Below are 8,053 nucleotides of genomic sequence, written 5' to 3'. Positions count from 1 at the left end.
GCTACAGCTCTTCACTTATTTTGGCCAGCCCGTGGCTCACTCGGGAGAGTGTGGTGCTGATAACACCAAGGCCCCGGGTTCGGATCCCATATAGAGAGGGCCGGTTAGGTCATCGGGTGAGCGTGGTGCTGACAACACCAAGTCAAGGGTTAAGATCCCCTTACCGGTCATCTTTTTTTAAAAAAAAAAAAAAAAAAAAAGAAGAAGACTATTCCTGTTAACCGTGGGAAGATGTTAGCAGGCCCTTTTTCTCCTCCTTCAAGCTTTTGGCTGACTTGATTCCTGAGTTCTTGACTAGCACAAAGTGCTGAGGGAAGGTCATCTCTCCCTGGCATGAACTCAGTCTCCCAATGCTGCTAAGACTGGCACTATCTGTTGGAATACAGATACAGAAATTTCAGTGCTGAATCTTATCACAACTCAATGGCCAGTAAGAGTTTGGGAACAAAGGGAATCCCAGGACTAAATCTCCTTCCCATTCCATGACTTAATCCAGCTCAGTCTGCTCTGCTGTCCCACTTGCTCAAGGCTTTTCATCCATGCACCATTTGTTAGGTGAAGCATTGGAAATAACCTCAGTGTCCAACAATAGGGGAATGGATAAATGATAATAGATGATGATGCATGACCTCTTGCTGTGTGTTTGGCACTCTTCTAAGTGTTTCATGTGCATTAATTCATGTAGTCATCACAACTCCGAGAGGTAGGAAATATTGTTATCCCCATTTTACAGATGAAACTGAAGCACAGGGTAATTAAGAAACTTGCTGAAGGTCATATGGCTTGCAAGTGGCAGGCCTGGGATTTATACCCAGGCAGTCTAGCTCTAGAGCCATGTTATTCCTTATGGTTGCTGCTAGTCACGTGTGGCTATTGAGCACTTGAAATGTGGCTAGTGCAAATCGAGATGTGCTGTAAGTGTAAAATGCACACCAGATTTTGAAGACATAGTATGGAAAAAAAAATGTAAAATATCTCATTAATAATTTTTTATATTGATCACATGCTGAAATAAGTTGGCTATATTGAGTTAAAATAAGTATATTACTAAAATTAATTTCACCCATTTCTTTTTACTTTTTAAATGTGGCTACTAGAAAATTTAAAATTACATATGTGGCTTACATTTGTGGTTCACATTTCTATTGGACAGTGAGAATCTGAGTGTTTAATGTCACTGCCTTAAATATGTGATAAAATATTATACGGTCATCAAATATAATTTGAAATAATATTTAATTAGTGTGAAATGTTGGTGATATGACATTGTGAGAAAAAACTGCAATGCAAAACTATGTAATTATTCATTGTAAATACATAGAGAACAGTCTGGAAGGATACCCAGCCACTGGGCAATAGTGGTTACTTCCAGGGAATTTGAGAGAGAGTCAGGCAGAGTGTGAAGGAGGATTTTAACTTTTCATTCTAGGTATTCATGCAGGTGGGCGGGTGAGGAAGCATTGAAGGTGCAGGATCGCAGCCCTGAAGGATGTGTCACAGGGCTTCTGAGAAACAAGAGGCCCATGAAGCTAGAATCCAGGGTGTGGGATAGGGCTGGAGTGGTCAGTGGCCCAATCAGGCAGATTCAGGGGATTGTCGGACTGTGCCATTCCACTGTCCATCCCCTCCCCAACCGCTGGAATTGGTTCTGGTGCCTAGGACCAGTCTGTGCCATTTTCCCGTGAGCCCCTTTAAGCCATTTGAAGCCAGCGATTTATAATTCACCAGTTATTGTCTTCACATCTTGTCAGCACACTTTGGTATTGAAGGATCTTTGGCTTTGTAGCCTTGAGGTTAATAAATTTTTTAAAATTAGGAAAATGGACATAGAACTTACTTTGTAAGGTTGTTCTGAGAGTTAAATGGGGGGAGGTATGTACAGCTCCTGGCCTGCCCAGCTCTTGTGGGTGGCCGATAAACTGTTAAAAGCCTAAATTGTTAAAAAGAATCTTGGAAATTGGCCTTTAACCATTCATACAGGTTGAGTTCAATTTTATTAAGAAATGTGACAGGACAGGCCTTGTTCTAGCCACTGAAGCCATTGTCCTAGGTAACGAAGGCAAGAGTCTGTCCTCATGGCGTTTTCTTGCAGTCTCTCAGAGCCCAATAAAAATTTTTGCCAGGTGAGAAAAGAATATTACTTTCATTAATTTTATCAGTACTGTTAACCAGTACTGGGAAAATTTTGGTTGATATAAACAAGGTGACTGTCATTGATGTTTGAATTTTCATTTTGAAGAAGCCTTCAAGGGAGAAAAAAACACTTCTTGATTACAGGATAGAAATGTCTACTGTATTAATTTGCTTGGCTTTCCATAACAAAAGTACCACAGACCAGGTGGCTTAAACAACAGATTTATTCCGTTATGTTTTGGAGGCTGGAAATCAGAGATCAAGGTTTTGGCAGGATTGGTTTGTCCTGAGGCCTGTGTCCTTGGCTTGTAGATGACCATCTTCTCGCTGTGTCTTCACATGGTCTTCCCTCTATGTGTGTCTGTGTCCTAATCTCCTTTCCTTATATGGGCAGCAGTCACACTGGATTAGTGCCCAAACTAATGACTTTGTTTTAACTTGATTACCTCTATAAAGACCGTAATAACTTCGTATAGCATACATTATACGAAGTGCTCCCGCACCTCACTCAGCCAGTGAGCGGCCAGTCTGTATGTGGGATCCGAACCCTTGGTAGGAGTGCCACCGCGCTTCCCAAGCGGCGCACTGTAGCAGTGTGCCACCGGGCCGGCCCAAGACCACAACTTTTTATTATGGAAATTTTCAAACAGACAAAAGTAGAGTAAATAGTATCATGAGTCCCCATGTATCTGTCATCCAGCATCAACATATTAACATTTTGACTATCTCATTTCATCTGTTTCCCCCCATAACATTTTTGGGGGCAGGGAGTGGGATATTTGAAAGCACATTACAGGTATCATACCATTCAGTCGTAAATACCTGTGTGTGTTCTTTACAAAGCCATACACCATCATCACTCCCAACAACATTAATAATTCCTGAATGCCATCTGGTACTTGGAGTTCAGGTTTCCCTGTTCGTCTCACAAACGTCTTTTTACTGTTGGTTTGTTCAAATCAGGAAAAAAGGAATGGTCGTTCGGAAGAGAGGAAGGTTTTCTTTCCAGAGCCCCAGCAAATCTCCTTGTGGCTCATTAGCCTGAACTGAATACTGGGCCAATCATGTGGCTAGGGAGGGGCTATGCTAATTGGCTCACACCAATCACTATCCACATCTACAGCTGGGGCCCGTCCCACCCCCCTCCACCCTTGGGGAAGAATAAGTTTTCCTCATTAATTAATAAGTGAGTCACAGGAAGAAATTTTCTGTCTTCTGTTGGATGTTGTCCTGGCTAAATGTGACACCTGAGTCTGTCACAATCATCTCAAGTTCACAAGTGGAGCTGAGCTGGCCCAAAGACTAAGCTTACATGCTGAGTATGGTGGAAGGAAGGACGGAAAGAAGCGGCATTGCTGATGATGTAGCAGTGAGTCACTGAATTAACCAAAACTGGAGCTGTTCCCTCCCTTGAGACTTGTTACATGACATAATAAATTGTTCTTGTTGTTTAAGTCTATGCCCTAACTGATACAATAGTATTATGTTGAACCACATGAAATTGCTGATATTCAACTATTTTTTACCTACTTTCTTCACCATTATTTCTGGTCTAAGGCAGATGTCTCCCTGGCCTACTTTGATCACCCTTAATTCCTCATCTGCCAACTGAAATTTTTTTTTTTTTTGTCTTTTTCTGTGTCCGGCAACGGATCGCAACCCTCAGTGTTGCCCCCGTACCGGACCGGGGACCGGCAACGGGATTGCAACCCTCGGTGTTGCTCCCGCGCCTCGCTCAGCCAGTGAGCGGGAACCGGTCTGTATGTGGGATCCGAACCCTCGGGCGGGAGCACCGCCGCGCTTCCCAAGCGGCGCACTTATCCAGTGCGCCACCGGGCTGGCCCCTGCCAACTGAAATTTTGACACATATTTCATTATATTTTTCTCCACCCCCAAGATCTGTCATCTTCAGTTGATTTCAGTATCTGCAGGGATACATGACCTAACATCCTAGCACAGAGAATCCTGGGGTTTTTTCTGTTTTTGTTTTTGCAGACCCAGAGAATCTTAATAGTCCTGGTATTCTTCCACAGGTATTCATCCAAATTTTAATCTGTACAATCTATTTTTCCTATATATGGATATATGATATCTATTAGCTAAAACAATCAGCTGAGAAGATCACAAAACATGAAGTACACCTTGTTCTGATAGGAGGAGGAGATTAACTGCTGTAACAAACAATGCTACATTTTAGTGGGTTTATATAACAAAAGTTTGTTTCTTGGTCATGTCGCAGCCCAATGCAGCAATGGGGGTGGGAGGTTGGTCCTGTTCTACAGGCCACTAAAAAATGAACGGTTTCACCATCCCCCCAGGTCCTCAGAGTTTTCCACTGGATCCCCTGTATCCAGCAGGCAGATGATGGAAGAGAGAACATCTGGCTATTCTGTTTCTAGACCAGTGATGTTCAGGTGAGTAATAAAATAAAGACATATGTAATTTATAACATATTATATACTTAGCTCATAAAATTTATTTTTTCTGCTTTCATCTCAGTAAAGCCACTATGTGGCTATAATCATCCAATAATTTATGTTAAAGGATTTTAAAAAAGTGATTGCATTCAAAGTTTACACAATTTAATATTTTCATAAAAAGGGAAGTCAAAGAAATGCAAAAATAAAAATTATTTTTGAATGTTTTAGGTCGTTTTTCTTCTAAAATATTTAAATTATTAAATTAAAAGGCAAAATACATTATAGTTATGAATATCAACACTTTACATCAAAATTATTGATATAAAGCTCAACTTTTTTAGTTTTTAAAAATTTAATAAATTCTATAAATTTTTTCAAGAATAAAACTATTCACAGTTCTAATGTTCAATATCCATTTAGTTGCCAATGTAGACAATGGATACCATACTTCATGCATATTTTCTCTATACCTACATGTCTACCAATTTAAAAGTAATATCAATTGTTTAATATTGCAAAAAGTTTTTTAGCGTCCACATATGTGTCGCAAATGCACACACATTGGGATATGGAGACAAGAAAATAGACCCTGAGCACTACTGAAAATAATACCCATTTTAATGCAAGTATCTATTACACTCACGCTGAGGAAAAATTGGACAAGTTAATTTTGTCTTTTCTCAAGAAAATAGACCCTGAGCACTACTGAAAATAATACCCATTTTAATGCAAGTATCTATTACAATCACGCTGAGGAAAAATTGGACAAGTTAATTTTGTCTTTTCTCTTCCCCAACTGCTTCTTTTATTCAAATCCTCCCTGCACTCAGAAGCCACAGCACAATCTGCACCGTTTCAAAGCATTTGGATGTATTCAAGAAGGGTTTCCTTGGGGCCTACACAGTATCAGTCATGAGAACAGATGTTTAGGATATCAGGTTGTGTTATGTCAGCACTGACTGCCAGAGCCTAAGGAACAGAGGTGCTTGTGCATTCTTAAGCACACATTTATTATTTTCTTGTGCATTTTTGTGAAATATAGGGCTTTACAGTGCATGGCCAAGGAAAGGAGACCTTGTTGCCTGGATTGAAGGGCAATACTGCTCATGTAGTTCATATTGTCCTGACATGGTAAATGGGGGCCCAGCCCTGGCAATTCCCAGAGAAAAGGACCCTTCCATTTGCCTTCCATGGTAGGCAGCTACACTGGTGTCTACCACAGAGGTTTAATGTCAATCTGGCATAAAAGGAAGCTTGTGTTTACTGAACATATGAGAATTTAGCCTTATAAAGTATCTGAGAACATATGATTGGACAGTAAATATCTGAACTCAAATAACATGGTACTGAGGGAAGACCAAGTGAATGGTGGATATGCTTGGGTGAACTGTGGATATACGTGGGCTGCCCAAAGCACTCAGTCTCGGTTCCCTGACCTCCTCATCACTGACCTCCTCTACTGCTCTTCAGTTTCCTGTCCCCACAAGGACTACACCTGGATATTTTGTCATCACATGAGCCTCTGCTTCTCAGATGTCTTAACTTTCAACATTCCTCTCTAACCACAACCTCCTACTCCCCCAGCTTTCTTCCTTGCCAATTCACTTGCCTTGTCATCACCCCTGTCTAGCAAAGGCCATGGAGCAATCCAGTGCCCTGATTTCCATATGCCAAGAATACGACTGGAGAAAATCACTCAGCCTGGCAGATGGGAGCTACGTTTCTATAAATCACTGATCACCAACATCAACTGGGCTTTCAGTGCTGCCTGGCCACCTGTTCTCCCACAGTAAGGATGGATACAGTGAAGCTTATGCAATTTGTGCAATCTTTAAGAAGAAGACTATAAAATTACAGCTATGAAATTAAGTACAGGGGCCGGCCCGTGGCTCACTCGGTAGAGTGCGGTGCTGATAACACCAAGGCCACGGGTTCGGATCCCATATAGGGATGGCCGGTTTGCTCACTGGCTGAGCGTGGTGCTGACAACACCAAGCCAAGGGTTGAGATCCCCTTACCGGTCATCTTTAAAAAAAAAAAAAAAAGAAATTAAGTACAAAAGCAGATGTTGATTTAAAATAAGAAAAAAAAAAAAAAAACATGAGTAGTTGGAGCCTTGGGAATTATGATCTTCTGAGATCTCTTTAGGCAATTTACTAGAAATTCTTGCACAGAAATGATTCCTGATAGCAACCTGGCTTCCTCTGGAATCCCACAACTCCCAGCAACTCCCTCCACACACAGGGGCCCATGCAAGCTTCAAAAGCTTCACAGTGAAACTGCCTCTGAGGTTCCAACACATAGTTCATATCCTCTCCACATCCTCCAACCTCTAAACCCACAGCTCCCCTTGATCTGGTAACAGGTGATTTCACCTCTGACTTCATACAGAACATAGACTAAGCCATCGGACATAAACCCCCTCAACTTTCTGCTACCAAACTAGCAGAATGACCTGTATCCACTCATATTTCCTTCCTTTCCATCTTCTACAGCACAACTGGCACCACTCCATCCGTTTTTTTAATCTTTGTATTGAGAATCTCTCTTACCACTTGTCTCCTAGTTTAAAGAAAGATACAGTTTATATTTCTCTTTCTTACCCTTCTTGGCTCTTTGGGGTGGTTTTCAAGAGTGAAAGGAGTCATATGGAAACCAGAAGTCAACACTTGCTTCCTCGGTGTCTACAACCTCTGTTCTCCTGGTTCTCCTACTTGCTCTGGGACCTTTTCAGGTTCTTCTTCCTCTGCCTGCCCCTTACATTGTAGATTTCCTCCGTCCACCATCAGAGCATTCATTTATTATTATTATTATTATTAACAACAACAACAATAATAATAATAATAATAAGCAGTGACTATGTTCCAGGATTGTTGCAGGCATGTGGAATATGAAGTGAGCAAGATAAACTCTGTTCCTGCTCTCACCACAAGGACACGTGGCAGAAGTGCCCATCCAAGCGTGGGGTAGGGGAAAGAGGTCAGAGAAGTGGCATTTAAGCAAGACCTGGAGGATGAGTCACCAGGTGAAGATGAGGGAAAAAGCGGTCCAGGAAGCAGGCTCGGAGTGGGCAAATTATAATCTGCATCTGGAAAACTGAAAGAGGAGGGGTGGGGGTGAAACAGGTGAGAAATGAGAGGTAGGCAGGGATCTGAGAAGGGACGAAGTTGTCATCAAGAATTTGGACTCGGGCCGGCCCAGTGGCGCACTGGGATAGTGCGCCGCTTGGGAAGTGCGGCGGCGCTCCCACCGAGGGTTCGGATCCCACATGCAGACCGGTTCCTGCTCACTGGCTGAGCGAGGCGCGGGAGCAACGCCGAGGGTTGCAATCCCGTTGCCGGTCCCGGTCCGGTAAGGGGGCGACACTGAGGGTTGCGATCCGTTGCCGGACATGGAAAAAGACAAAAAAAAAAAAAAAAAAAAAAAAAATTTGGGCCTTTTTTTAAGGGCCACAGGAAACCCCCGCCACAGCGCCCTCCCCCCCGGGGGGGTGGGGGGTT

The sequence above is a fragment of the Galeopterus variegatus genome, unplaced genomic scaffold (genome assembly GCF_000696425.1).
Source record: "Galeopterus variegatus unplaced genomic scaffold, G_variegatus-3.0.2 Scaffold593, whole genome shotgun sequence".
NCBI lineage: Eukaryota > Metazoa > Chordata > Mammalia > Dermoptera > Cynocephalidae > Galeopterus > Galeopterus variegatus.
The sequence above is the reverse complement of the archived record's forward strand: the minus strand, read 5'-3'. Positions refer to the sequence as shown.